Genomic DNA, 13,800 nt, shown 5'->3' with positions numbered 1-13,800 from the left:
TTCCCTCTCTTATGCTCTTGCTTTCTTTGTCAAGTCTGAGCTTCTGCCCTATATCATTTTATTTCTCAGTGAACAATATGTATTATTTCTCAAAAGGCTAGATTATCAATAATAAATTCTCTCAGTTTTTGTTAGTCTGAGAAAGTCTTTATTTCTCCTTCATTTTGTTTTCCATATAGTTAAGTAATCACTATCAAAGATCAGGGCTCCTGGATTACAGTTCAAACTTCAGGTATTTCCGTCTGTCTATTCTAATACACTAGAAACTAAAAATAAATATCTAGATAGTGATTCACTAGTCATAATAATTTGTTAACTCCCAACATCTCAGTTACGACTCCTCAGTTACAACTCCTCCCTCTCATTTGATCATTCTCTCGATCTTCAGGGATATCTGGGCAATGACCATCTAACTTCTTCTTGCTGAAAAGGGGTGTCAAGATTGTGAGGTCGAGGAATGAAACTGGTTGATGTTCTTGGAGAGATGATGACTCTGGGGTTTCAGGGTTTATCTGGCATAGGAGCAATCTGGAGGCTTAAATTTTCTGAAAAGAAAAACTTAATAAGTAAAACTTTTATAGAGTCTTAGATAGATCCCAGGGTTTTCTTTCGAGTTTTCAGGAATACTGTTGGATGGGGCTTGGCATATTGTGACAATTTGCAATATCTGGCTGAAGCTGGCATAAGAATAGTCTCCAGGATGACCTCTGGAGTCCATTTGAAATCTCTTAGCCACTGAAACTTTGTTTTGTTTCCATTCTTTTCCCTTTCTTGGTCAAGAAGGCATTGTCTATCCCATGATGCCAGGGCCAGGCTCGTCTCTGGGAATCATTTTCCATGTTGCCAGGAAGACTTATACCCCTGGAAGTCATGTCCCACGTAGAGAGGAGGGTAATGAGTTTATTTGCCGAGTTTGCCTTAGAGAGAGAGGCCACATGTAAGCAGCAAAAGAGGTTCGCTGGCGGTGATCCTTAGGCATAATTATAAGTAGGCTTCGCTTCACCACTACAGAAATAAATTCCTTAAGGTCAAGCCTCAAGGTTGAGGGCACAGCTTATTAAATTGCGCATCCCTAATGCTTGAGAGAATATCAGGAATTCCCCAGCTGGGGAAGTTTAGTAGTTCCACATTTTTTTCCAGTCCCTCCTGTGACATTGTGAATGCTTTTTTTATTTCTGCCCCAGAACTCTGGAGTGTATCAGAGTCTTACGTTAAACTGTACAGAACAACAAGGTCTCATTGCATAGTCAAGGTTTCTTATAATTAGGTTGTTTAAATAAACTGACCAGACAGGTTACGTTAGTTAGTGTGTTGTGGAAAATTTCAATTTTGGACAAAATAAACATCTCTTCTTTTGGTCTCACATAGAAGTTGAGGTTTTAAAATACAGACTGTGTCACCCCTTACCTTGTAGTCTGGTTTACTTTCACCCTAACCAGATCAGCTTCTCTCATACCTCTAACTGAAGTCTGATCTCTTTTTTAGCATTTTGTAAGTTGCTGTATGGAGTAAACATATTTCATGCGTAATCTTTCAGAGCTGCAGAACTCTAACTCTGAGTCTTAGGTGTCACACAGATACCCAAAGCTCCAGGGAACTATCGATTTATACGCAAAGAAACAGCATCTCAGAATTTAGAAAAACAACCCTCAGGAATAAATGTGACTTCTTTAGGTTATAATCAGGTCCTAACTTTCTTATAAGCATTTTATAAATGAGACCATATAATGTTTGTCCCATTTTTTCTGGCTTATTTCACTCAGTATAATATCCTGAATGTTCATTCCCCTTGTTGCATACTGTGCCGGTTTGAATGTATTATGTCCCCCAGAAGAAGCCATATTCTTTGATGCAGTCTTGTGAGGCAGACATATTAGTGGAGATTAAGTTGGAACATTTGGATTAGGTTGTTTCCATGGAGATGCACCCCACCCAACTGTTGGGTGATAACTCTAGATAATTTGCATGGAGGTGTGGCCCCATCCATTCAGCATGGGCCTTGATTAGTTCACTGGAGCACTGTATAAGCTCAGACAGAAGGAGCGAGCTTGCTACAGCCAAGAGGGACAATTTGAAGAATGTACAGAAACTGAGAGAGGAGCTTCAGCTTACAGAGACATTTTGGAGACGGCCTTGGAAAGCAGACTTTTGCTCCCAAGAAGCTAAGAGAGGACAAATGCTCCAAGAGCAACTGAGAGTGACATTTTTGAGGAACTGCAGCCTAGAGAGGAACGTCCTGGGAGAAAGCCATTTTGAAACCAGAACTGTGGAGCAGACGCCATCCACATGCCTTCCCAGCTAACAGAGGTTTTCTGGACACCATTGGCCATCCTCCAGTGAAGGTACCCGATTGCTGATGTGTTACCTTGGACACTTTATGGCCTTAAGACTGTAACTTTGTAACCAAATAAACCCCCGTTGTAAAAGCCAATCCATTTCTGATGTTTTGCATTCCAGTAGCATTAGCAAACTAGAACACGTACCTCATGACTTCATTCCTTTCTTCAACTTCAAAATATTCCTTTGTACATGGATACCACAGATTGCCATTCCCCTGATCCGCTGATGCCCCCTTAGGCTGTCTCCATACCTTGGCAATCATGAATAATGCTGCCATAAACATCGGGGTGCAAATGGCCATTCGTTTCCCTGCTTTCATTACTTCGGAGTATAAACATAGTAAGGGGATTGCATGAGCAGATGGTGAGCCTGTATTTTGCCTCCTGTGGAACCACCTCACTGCCCTTCAGAAGAGCTGCACCATCCTACTTCCCACCAACACAGAAGGGATACACCTCTCTCTCCACGGCTTCCCCAGCATTGTCTCTTTCTGTTTATTTTTCAGGTAGTTTCATTCACACACTGTACAGTCCATCCTAAGTGTACAATCAATGGCTGCTGGTATAATCTCATAGTTATGCATTCACTACCACAATCTATATAAGAATATTTCCATTTTTTCCACAAAGAAGAAAAGAAGAAAAAAAAAACAAAAAGAAATAAAATCCCATACTGCTTCCTTATATCCCACTCTTATTCACTTTTAGCTTTGGTGTTATTATCTTGTTACAATTAATGAAAGGATATTAGAATATTACTGTTAAGTCCAGAGCCTAGTTTGCATTAATTGTATCTTCTCTATATACCATCCCATTTTTAACATCTTGCAATTGACATATATTTGTTCTTGCTCACGAAAAAACTTTATTGTATTTGTACAATTAGTCACCATCATTGAACACTCCAGATTTCACTAAGTTATACAGTCCCAGTTTTATCTTCTCTTTGCCCTACGTGCCCCAGCCTTCCTCTTTCAACCACACCCATGCTCAGCTTTGTTCATTATGCTCACAGGATCATCCTACTGTCATACTGTATTGTGCTATCCATTTCTGAACTTTTACAATGAATCTTGTTAAACATTCTGTACTCTTAAGCATCAAATGCCCAATCTCCACCCTCTTTCTATCTCCTGATAACCTGTGTTCTCAAATTTAACTCTCAGCGTTTGGTCATTATAGTTGGTTCATGTTAGTGAGATCATATGTATTTATCCTTTTGTTTCTGGCTATTTCCCTCAACATAATGCCCTGAAGGTTCATCCGCGTTGTTGCATGAGTCATGACCTTATTCCGTCTTACAGCTGCAGAATATTCCATCCTGTGTACATCCCACAATTTGTCCACTCATCAGTTGATGAACATTTGGGCTGTTTCCATCTATTGGCAATCATGAATAATGCCACTATGAACATTGGTGTGCAGATGTCTGAAAGGAGCTCTTTTAAGTTATCTAAGTTAATTTGCTATTCCGTATGAAGGCAGGAAATATCACACATCTGTCAACCAAGAAATAACAAATTGAGTTGCAAGACAACAAAAGCATTTACTTGGGGTCCTAGAATTGCAGTTTGGAGAGCACAGATTCAAGTAGCAGCCCAAAACATGTCTGGACTTAATTCTTCCAGACAAAGTTTTATAAAGAAAAAGATTACATAAATTGTTTGTGACTGGTGGCTATATCCAGGTTAGAAATTTCCTTAATTCTTCATCTCCTGGTTTGCTTATGGTGTCCGGATGTCCTGAGGGTTTTGAGGAACATGGTTGCATGAGGCTCTGCCTATTTGGGAAGTTGGTGATCTCTGGTTGAAAGTTGCATAATCTCCAGAATGACCTTCTGACTCCATTTTAAATCTGTTAGCCACAATTACTCTATTTTGCTTTATTTCTTTTCACCTCTCGACCATATAGACAGGGAGCTTATGACTTCAATGTAAAATTTTTCAGCCATGAGTTAGACGTAAAGAAACACAGGAACACAAAAAAACATTGAAATACAACACCCACTAGCTTATAAAAAAACAAAACAAAACTGTCTTTCTTTCCTTCCCACACTCATATTTTTATTAGAAATTTTTTCTTGGCAAAAGGGACAGGTTGAAGGTAATTGCTGACGATGAAGGCTGTGACGGTAGGTTCATGTGTCACCTTGACCAGGGGATGGTGCCCAGTTGTGTGGTCTAGCAAGCACTGGCCTAACCATTCCTGCAAGGACATTGGTGGCTGATTAATAAACCAGAAGGCTGATTTATTAAGTGGTCAGTCCATTGATTGCATCTGTGGCTGTTTCCATCCACGAAGGGCATGTCTTCCACAATGAGAGAATGCAGTTTAATCCAATCAGCTGAAGACTTTTAAGGGAGAAGAGAGAACCTGCATTTTCTTCCTCTTCAGTCAGCATCTCCTGGGAAGTTCGTCAAAGACATGACTTCACTGGAGTTGCCAGCTTGCTGCTGCTCTATGGAACTTGGACTTGTGCATCCCCACAGTTGTGTGAGACAGTTTTGTAAAATCTCATATTTATAAATATCTCCCGTTGGTTCTGTTTCCCTAGAAAACCCTACATAATACAAAGGTTAAAGGTCTTCCATTGATATTTCTGGAGGGGCCTTTTTTTTCTTTTTTTAATTTTCTTTACCCTGATGTCTAATTTAATAGAAACTTTGCTGTATTTCTCAGGCCTATTGGACTCTCACATTTGCTGTGAAAAGAGGGATTGTGTAGGTTCCTTTCTGGGTCTGTCTGTTCAGCGTTTGCCTTCCATGATTTGGCATCTGAGGTGCAGACAGCATGTGCACAAGCTGATAGAGATCCCTTAACCCTGGATCCTATGCACCCAAAGAATGATAAATTCCTCTGTGAATATTTGTTGGTTTTGTTTGGGGCATTTTAACTATAGCTGTAAAATATAAAAATGGTTCAGTTAAAGAATGTTAAAATTCATCTGGGCAAAAAATTCATAATCAGGCAGAAGCAAACCAACAGTTGTAAGGAGCTCCATGATGAGAGGATGCTGGGAACTCCTGCTCCAGCCCAGGGGCCTCTGTGAGCAGAAAGGAAGAAGGAGATGTGGGAGTTGTGGACACCACACACCAGCCCCTGACCCACCAGGCTGACCCCAGGGCTGGACAGAAAGGTCAGGAGGAGCTGCCCACACCTGCTGGGTCACCTGGGAGGTCCCCAGGTGGAGAGATGAGGGGATGGGTGGGGAGGGCCATGGGCCTGGGCCTGGGGGGTTCCCTGCTCTGTGGGGCCGAGGCCTACTGGGTGCAGGTGACCGTGCCAGGGCCTAGGGTACTGGGCTTCCCCTTTACTTGTGGGGGCACAACTTAGAGGGGTCGCCCTGCCTGGGCCTCCAAGTACTTGTGGCCAAATAACAGCTGCCCACCAAGGGTGTGTCCGGCAGGGTGGGGAGGCCAGTGCGGGGTGGGGGCCGTCTGCCCCTACGTGCACCCCAACCCTCCATCTCAGCTCGTGGCCCCAGGCTCGAGTCTGTACTGACCCGGACTGAGCCTCATCTGTGTGCAGAAGGTCGCCTGGGGGATGGCCAAGCTGTCCCCTGATAACCTCCCGGCCCCACTGCTGGGCTTGTATTTACAGATCTCCACGTAGAGAATCCACAAGGGGCTGGGGACGGGGTGGTCCACACCTGACCCTGTGCCAGGTGCAGGAGCACCAGGGGGACCACAGAGCTGTGCTGGCCCTGGGTGAGGGTGGGTGCAGCGGGGTCTCCCCCCTCCCCAGAGCCCTGAGGGGCCAGACAGGGCCCTGGTCCAGACTCTACCCTGGAGACCACCGACAGCTCCCCCAGGGCTTCCCCCTGGATTGGCCAACAGCCCCCTCCCCATCCATGACCCCACCCCCCTGCCCGGCCTGGGCCAGGTGCAACGTCAGTCTCCCCATATTTGGTAGAATATCAGAGAGGAGGTTTTATACTGTTGATTCTTCTCACTGTGTGAGATTCTTCTTTGCTTCCTTCTCCATGTGTGGTTGAACCCTCTGAGCCCAGGCCTCCAGGGAGCGTTCTGCTGGTCGGTCCTTCCACCCCTTCTCCCAGCCTCACACATCATCCTGCTCAGGATGGCTGTTTCCACACCAGAAGGGCTGGGGGCTCATGTATCAACATCTGTCTCACCCCCCACAACCCTGTAGACGTGGACAAGCCTACTTTTCCTTTTTCCACAGGAGATTGGAGATTCCATCTCGGGGTTCCCTGTCCCTGGTGTCCTGAGAGCATGATTCCCTGGGGGCTGGCAGAGGGCCCAGGTGTGCTCAGGTACCTGGAATGATTCAACATTTATTGAGCACCTACTATGTACAGGCATATTTCAGGCTCTGAGCACAACACAGTGAACAAATCAAAGATCCCTGCCTCTGGGGCTTCCATTCTAGTCGGGGAGTCAGACAGTGACCCCAGACCTCACGAGCAGATCGGGTGCACAGCATGTTATGTGGAACCCGTCATGACCCCTCTAGATAAGGATGCATCCCCTCACATTTTGACAGTTCAGGTAGCCTCCAGAATCAGCTGTAGAGGTGAGTGGGCTTTGCGTCAGGAAGAGGGTCCCCTGTCTCCACAGACCAGGAGGGTAGCTTTGGGGTCTGTCACTTGGAGAGGCTGGGCAGGACCCTGTCCCCACACATCATATGATGTGCACTACAGGCCTGAGATCTGGGGGTTTCCTCCCAACAGGAAAGTAAAGAAAAGGAGCTGGGGTTGGGGTCTCAGCCCCTTGGGAGCAGATGGCAGGCCAGAGACCTAGAGACAGCCCCTGAGGGAATCCGTCCTTCACACAGCTCACCGTGCCGGCTCTGACAGGCAGCGTCGTGCCCACCTTCTCCCTGCCCAGCTGCAGCGCCTGGGCTCACTGAGGCAGGGCACATGGGGAGGGGCTCGGCTCAGCAGGGGCAGGGCAGGCCCAGGAGCCCTCGGAGGGCAGATTCAGGAAAGGCCTGGCCTCCCCACGGGGCCATGTCCTCCCTCCTGGGCATCTGGCAGGGCGGCTGCTCGGAGGACTTCTCTCAGCCCCACATTCTCCGGCCCCCAGGCGCTGCTGGGCTACATCCAGATCAGATGCCTGGGTCGGAGCTGCAGGCCACGCACTTCTTTTCCATGTCCGTCTTAAGCATCTGGATTCGATGGAAGTCAGAGCCTCTGTGCCAGGCTCAACTCTGTAGTTCCCAGCTTCAGAGTCTCAATTCAATGGCAGCCAAGCGAGAGGGTGAGGGGACTGGGGCTGGGTGCCGGGGAGCCTGAATAATGCTCTAATGACGGGCTTTTGAGTCATCCCATTTTATCTTTCAGTGACAAAATGATCAAAGGCACTGCTATTTTGCATCGTTGCGCCTAGATTTTCAACAGATAGAGCCATTTTCTGCTGAGGGCACCCATATCCCAACTCCTGCCACAGTCCCTGAGGACTTGGGATTTCCAGGTCAGAGCTCCTGCCTCTAACCTCCTGGTGGACCTGGTGGAGCCACTGACAAACTGTCCCCCCTTCTCCCACCCAGTGTGATAACGAGACGGGGGATGTGGAGGAGAGCACCCTGGTGACAACTGTCCTCGGAGCCAGCAGGTGTGAAGAGCCGGCCAGTGCCTGGTGCCCACCCCCGGGTGAGGAGTGCACCTCCACCCTCCTGGGGAACGATCGAACTTTTATCCCCCAGCGTGTCATGGTTCAGCTGGTCACCAGGTCAGTGCGCTGCCCCTCTTCACCCCAATTCAACCAGCCCTCGCTGTGGGTCTTAGGATGTCCCTTCACCTGTCTGAGCCTCAGGGGGCTCCTCCAAGGGGTGGCGTGAGAGGGCACATGTCACAGGGTTACTGTGGGGACTGAGGGGGACAGGCCATGGGAAGGGCTGACCCAGGCCTGGCCGTGCATGACAAGCAGTTGGAGATGCTGGGCTTGGTCATGCTTAAACCTTTCCTCTCCCCCGTGGAGAAGCATCTGGCTCAGCCTCACCTGCCCGTGGCCCTGGACTCACCCATGTGCCCTTTGGTGAAGATGGTTGGAGATTCCATCCTGGAGGAGCCCTTCGAAGGGGTAGTCAGAGTGGAGATCGATGGGGTCCGGGAGATGTGCCACAAACCCACTCTTACATCGAGGGAGGTGCTGGTGAGGCTCAGTCAACAAATAGCTCTTGCATGTCTACTATGTACAGGACTTTTCTAAATTTAGCATAATTCAAGGAATAAAGCAGGAAAATACCCCATCCTCCTGGGCTTCTATTCCATTTGGGGTGTCAGACAGTGACCCCAGACCTCAGGGGCAGGGAGGGAGCACAGCAGGTCACGTGTGACGTCCTCATGACCCCTCTAGGCATGGACTGCTCATTCAACATCTAGCGTGTGGCCAACGCCTGGACCAGCTGGACATGTGAATGGACACCAGGTGAAGAACGAGGGGCTCCTTCCTCCAGTGTCAAATGGGAAATGTGGGGTGGGGGGCAGTAGGTGGGAGGAGCAGGTCACATCCCTGGGTCCCCCACAGCTGATTCCTACCTTCCCTCCGTCACCCCATCATGGTCGATGCGCTCCCTTTCTCGCCTCCAACCCAAGATCCAGGGTCCCAGGTGGGGGAGGTGGTGAGCATCCTGCTCCCCCGTCTGCCTGGATCCTCACTCGTGGGTGCTGAGCTGCAGGCTTGGGGGGCCAGGCTGTGCCCCTGGAGCCAGGAGGACAGCGTCAGAGGGATGAGACCCCCTCAGGCACAGAGAGTTAAGGCAGCGCTTGGTGCACGAGCTTCAGGTTGAGGTGCAATGAGGGCCCTGGGAAGGCAGGGGTGGGAGGCCCCATCCCCCAGGTGAGGAGGGGGCACCCACTGTTGCAAGCGCAGGGCAGTGAGCAGAGAAGACCCCGCCCCTCCCTGCCCTGCTGGTGCCCAGATTCCTGAGGGAAGGGGTGGGGGAGGCAGACACGTGTGTGTGAGGGTTCCCTGAAGACGGGGAGATCTGTTCAGACGACGGATCGTGCGCCCCTGTGATTGATCATCTTCGTCAGGCCCCTGGCTGGTGACAGGATGGCCAGTGCCAGGACTCCCAGGGAGGGGCTGGGGTGGGACGTGAGGCCAGGCCGCTGACCCGCTGCCCGTGCTCCTCCCCCAGCACCCTCTGCTCCATCCTAGTCACCTGGAGGGACCAGGCCACGGGGAACGTCCCTCAGCCCCTGGGGTCCCCTGGCCTTGAGGTGCTGGTGGGCTACAGGAGGGTCACCACTAGATGGTACCTGCAGGACTGGGCCTATCTCTCCTGTACCCACCTTCAGTCAATGGAGGCTGCGCAAGGGGGTAAGTGGACTGGGGTGGGTGCCTGTGAGCCCGAGGGGAGGATGTGGGGGGTGAGCACCCAGGGAGGAGCCTCCAGGGCTGGTGTTGGGCCAGGAGCAGAGAGGTTTCTCAGACAAGTCTTCTGGTAGACCTCTGTTTTTACTTAAAATGGGGTGGGAGTGATTCTCCTATAACACATTACATCCTCTGATACATGTGTCTCTGCAACTTGCCATCTCAGGGGGCTCACCGTGACCCTCCAGGTCAGGCGACAGGGCTGTCGTGTTCCCGAGGGGAGGCCGGGCCCTCAGAGGTTCAGGCTCTCAGTCCCTCGGGCCTTGACGTGACTCCTTCCTGTCGCCCTTTCCACAGGGCTGCAGGGAACATCACGTCCCCTGAACATCCTGATGTTCCCGCCCACCCAGGAGAGACCCCCGGGAAGGGACGGTCAGGCCGCAGGGGATGCGTGTTGAAAGCTTGAACGGCTGGGGCCAGGTTACCTGAAGCAGCCGAGGGTCCCAAAGCAGGTGAAGACGTGGCTGCTTCCTGCCATCCGCTGTCCGTGTGTATGACCTGCCTGCTAACTTCTGTCCCTCTGGTGTCAGCGAGGCCAATAAGATCTCATTGTTGTTTTAATACGCAATTGCCTCACTGGGAAATTGATCCACATTTCAATTGGTTAAAGGCCATACAGAATTTCTCTTCTCTGAGAATCAGCTTATGTCCTTTGATGTCCAGGGACTTTCTCCCACCCTGGAATCTCCAGGCATTTGCCCCTTGACAGGATCTGGGATCACTGGAGCCCCAGGTTCTCACAAGTCCCTTAATATAAAAGAGAGAAGAGAAAGTGTAGGGCTTTGAAATCAAATGCGGGAGCAGGGAGGGACTCCCCATGTACTGTTGCTGACCAGGGGGAGAAGGTTTCTGGAGAATCCCCTCCGCGCCAGGGCCGGACCCAGCCTCAGGCCGCACACGGGGAACATCTCACAGCCAGAGCGTGGGATGGTCCTGGGTGTGACCCGTGTCCCAGCAGCCACAGGCTCTCTCTAAGCCTTTGTTTTCTCTTCTCTAGAATGGGGTGATTCTGTGAGGACTCAGGGGATAACGCTCTTATTACAGGCTATTTGTAAGGGAGGTGCGATTATTATTCGGGTACTAACATTTAAATCATTGCCCCACCACAATTTCTTCTCATAAGCTGAGACTTTCTTCTTTTAGAGACACCCGTGTCCTCCCTCCTGCCACAGTCCCTGAGGACTTGGGATTCCCGGGTCAGAGCTCCTGCCTCGAACCTCCTGGTGGAGCCACTGACCCCTGATCCCTCCTTCTCCCCCCTAGTGTGAGACCGAGACGGCTGGGGACGTGGAGGACACTGGCCTGGTGCCCACCCACCTGGCTAGCGAGTGCCCCTCCACCCTCCAGCGGGCGATGGTTCAGCTGGTCAGCAGGTCAGTGCGCTGCCCCTCTGCACCCCGATTCAGCCATCCTCATTCTCAGTCTTGGGATGTCCCTTCACCTGTCTGAGCCTCAGGGGGCTCCTCCAATGGGTGGGGTGAGGGGACACACGCCACAGGGTTACTGTGAGGACTGAAGGTTCAGGCCGTGGGAAGAGCGTCAGCTGTGATGACCTCATGGCCCCTCTAGGCGTGGACGTGGCTTTCTGCTCACTGAAGAGTGTGGCTGACACTGGACCTGCTGAGCATGTGAGTGGACTCTGGGTGAAGAACGAGGGGCTCCTTTCTCCTCGGTCGAGTGGGAAGTGGGGGTGGGGGTGGTACATGTGAGGAGCAGGTCACAACCCTGAGTCCCGCAGAGCTGACCGATCCTCCCATCTCACCCACACCGAACCGTGGATCAGCCTGCCCTCCTCCTCCCCTCCAGCCCTAGTTGGAGACAGAGTGCAAGAAAACATGGAACCCCAGTAAGCGGGCACCCACGTTCTAGAGACGGCCCCCCACAGCTCACTCGGGCACGGACCCTGGACAGGACAGGATGTTTGCTTGTCTCCCTGTGTCCCGAGGTTGGAGACCCAAGAAAGCCCGTGGTGAGGGCCTCATCCGCCGCTGCAGGCGCTGGCTCAGCCTTGCCCTGGTGGGATCTGGCCTTTTAGCCAGAGGAAGCCAAAGGTAACTCAGGGCCCCGGATGCGGGAGGCGGGCCAGGCCGACCCAGTGATCCTGCCTGGAGAGCCCCAGCACCCCAGGGTGGGGGTCTCAGGGGAGGGGCAGGGGCAGGGGGTCAGGGTGGACCCCTGGGGGGCTCGTCATTTCCCATCCAGGTCACGGCTGGCAGGGCGGGAAGGGGGGAGCTGGGGGTGGCGCCCACCTGCCCAGGTGTTGATGCAGAGCCGTGGAGCCATCCCCTGCTTCCCCCCAGCCCAGCTCATGGTCTTGTCTTCACAGAGCTCCACAAGGAGCCCAGCACAGGGCTGGATGACGGGGACTTCTACATCCCATCCCTGACCAGTGGGCCACACCACCAAGAGGGTCCAGAGCAGGCTGGAGGTGAGATGGGAGCAGAGGGGCCACACCCTGTTCCCGGGACAGGCAGGGGGCTCTGGGACCCAGACACTGCCCTGCAGCACCACAGGCTCCTTCCCAGGGATTCCCTGTGTGATCCACACTCCCACTCCCAGAGGGATCCGGACGCCGCCCCCCACCCCCCACCCAGCCCGAGGCTTGAGCAGGTGCAGTGTTTGCTGGACTATCGGAAAAGAGACTTCTACAGTGATCCCAACTCCGATGAGTCCATGGCAGTTTTGTTGCCTTGGTGGTTTGATCTACCTGCCCCCAGGTGCTCCCTGTGTCCAGGGGTCCCCCTGCTGTCTGCAGAGTGTCCCTCCACACCTTCTCCGTCTTTTCCCATCCTCAGGCTTCCAGGTGTGTTTTTACCTAAATAGGGGTGGGAGTGGTTCTCCTATAACACATTACATCCTCTAATACGTGTGTCTCTGCAACTTGCCATCTCACGGGGCTCACCGTGACCCTCCAGGTCAGGCGACAGGGCTGTCGTGTTCCCGATGGGAGGCCGGGCCCTCAGAGGTTCAGGCTCTCAGTCCCTCGGGCCTTGACGTGACTCCTCCCTGTCACCCTTTCCACAGGGCTGCAGGGAACATCACGTCCCCTGAACATCCTGATGTTCCCACCCACCCAGGAGAGACCCCCGGGAAGGGACTGTCAGGCCGCAGGGGATGCGTGTTGAAAGCTTGAACTGCTGGGGCCAGGTTGCTTGAAACAGCCAAGGATCCCAAGCAAGTGATGAGTGGCAGTTCCCTGCCATTTGACAACTCTGCATATGATCAGACTGTGAACCTTTTGTCCTGCCAATGTGAGAAAGGCAAATAAAGTGAAAATTGCAATCTCCCAGTGAGAAGTTGACCTAACATTCAATAAATTTAAGACCATTTATAAATTTTCTTCCCTGCAACGACAGCTCATATACCGAGAATTTGCAAGGACTCTCACCCGCCCTGGAATCTCCAGGCATTTGCACTTCTGCGGCATCTGGGATCACCTGAGCCTCAGGTTCTCAAAACTCCCTTCAATGTAAAGGAAAGAGGAGGAAGTGTGGGGCTTTGAAATTAAATGCAGGTTCTGAAGTTGGGTCCCCTCTGCACTGTCACCACCCAGGGTGGACAAAGCAGCCTCAGGCAGCACAGAGGGGACGTCTCGCAGCAGGAGGTTAGAGGTTCTGGGAGTGACCCGCGTCTTCCAGCAGCCACATGTCCTCATCAAGCATTTGTTTTCTCCCCTCTTGAATGGGATGGTTTGGTGAGGATTCAGGGGATATTGCTTTTATGACAGGCTCTTGTGTTATCCCGTTATTTCTCAGCTGATAAAATGATCAAAGACACTGATGTTTTGCATCACTGCACCTAGATTTGCATCAGAAAAAACTATTTTCTGCTGGGGGCACCCATGTCCCATCTACTGTCACAGTCCCTGAGGATTTGGGATTTCCAGGTCAGAGCTCCTGCCTCCAACCTCCTGGTGGTCCTGGTTGAGCTGCTGACCACTGATCCCTTCTTCTCCCACCCAGTGTGATAATGAGACGGGACGTGGAGGACACCAGTCTGGTGCAGACCATCCTCAGGGCCGGCAGGAGAAAAGATCCAGGCCAGTGCCTGGTGCCACCCACCTGGCTTGGGAGTGCACCTCCACCCCCTGGGGAATGGAATTTTGTCATCTACCAAATAAT

At 51.5% G+C, this 13,800-nt stretch overlaps 1 long non-coding RNA gene across 2 annotated transcripts; it reads left to right on the top strand.

The window, feature by feature from the left end:
* The first annotated feature begins 10,870 nt into the window (after positions 1-10,870).
* LOC119505451 lies at positions 10,871-13,800 on the top strand. Of its 2 annotated transcripts, none has more exons than XR_005210744.1 (5): positions 10,871-11,052; positions 11,249-11,307; positions 11,486-11,730; positions 12,006-12,107; positions 13,642-13,800. It is a non-coding gene; the product is annotated as an uncharacterized LOC119505451 (long non-coding RNA). The 2 variants fall into 2 exon arrangements; XR_005210743.1 differs by lacking the exon at positions 13,642-13,800 and adding an exon at positions 12,704-13,169.

Source organism: Choloepus didactylus, chromosome 10, assembly GCF_015220235.1.
Source record: "Choloepus didactylus isolate mChoDid1 chromosome 10, mChoDid1.pri, whole genome shotgun sequence".
Classification (NCBI taxonomy): domain Eukaryota; kingdom Metazoa; phylum Chordata; class Mammalia; order Pilosa; family Megalonychidae; genus Choloepus; species Choloepus didactylus.
Note: the sequence above shows the minus strand (reverse complement) of the source record. Positions and strands in the feature narration are given on the sequence as shown.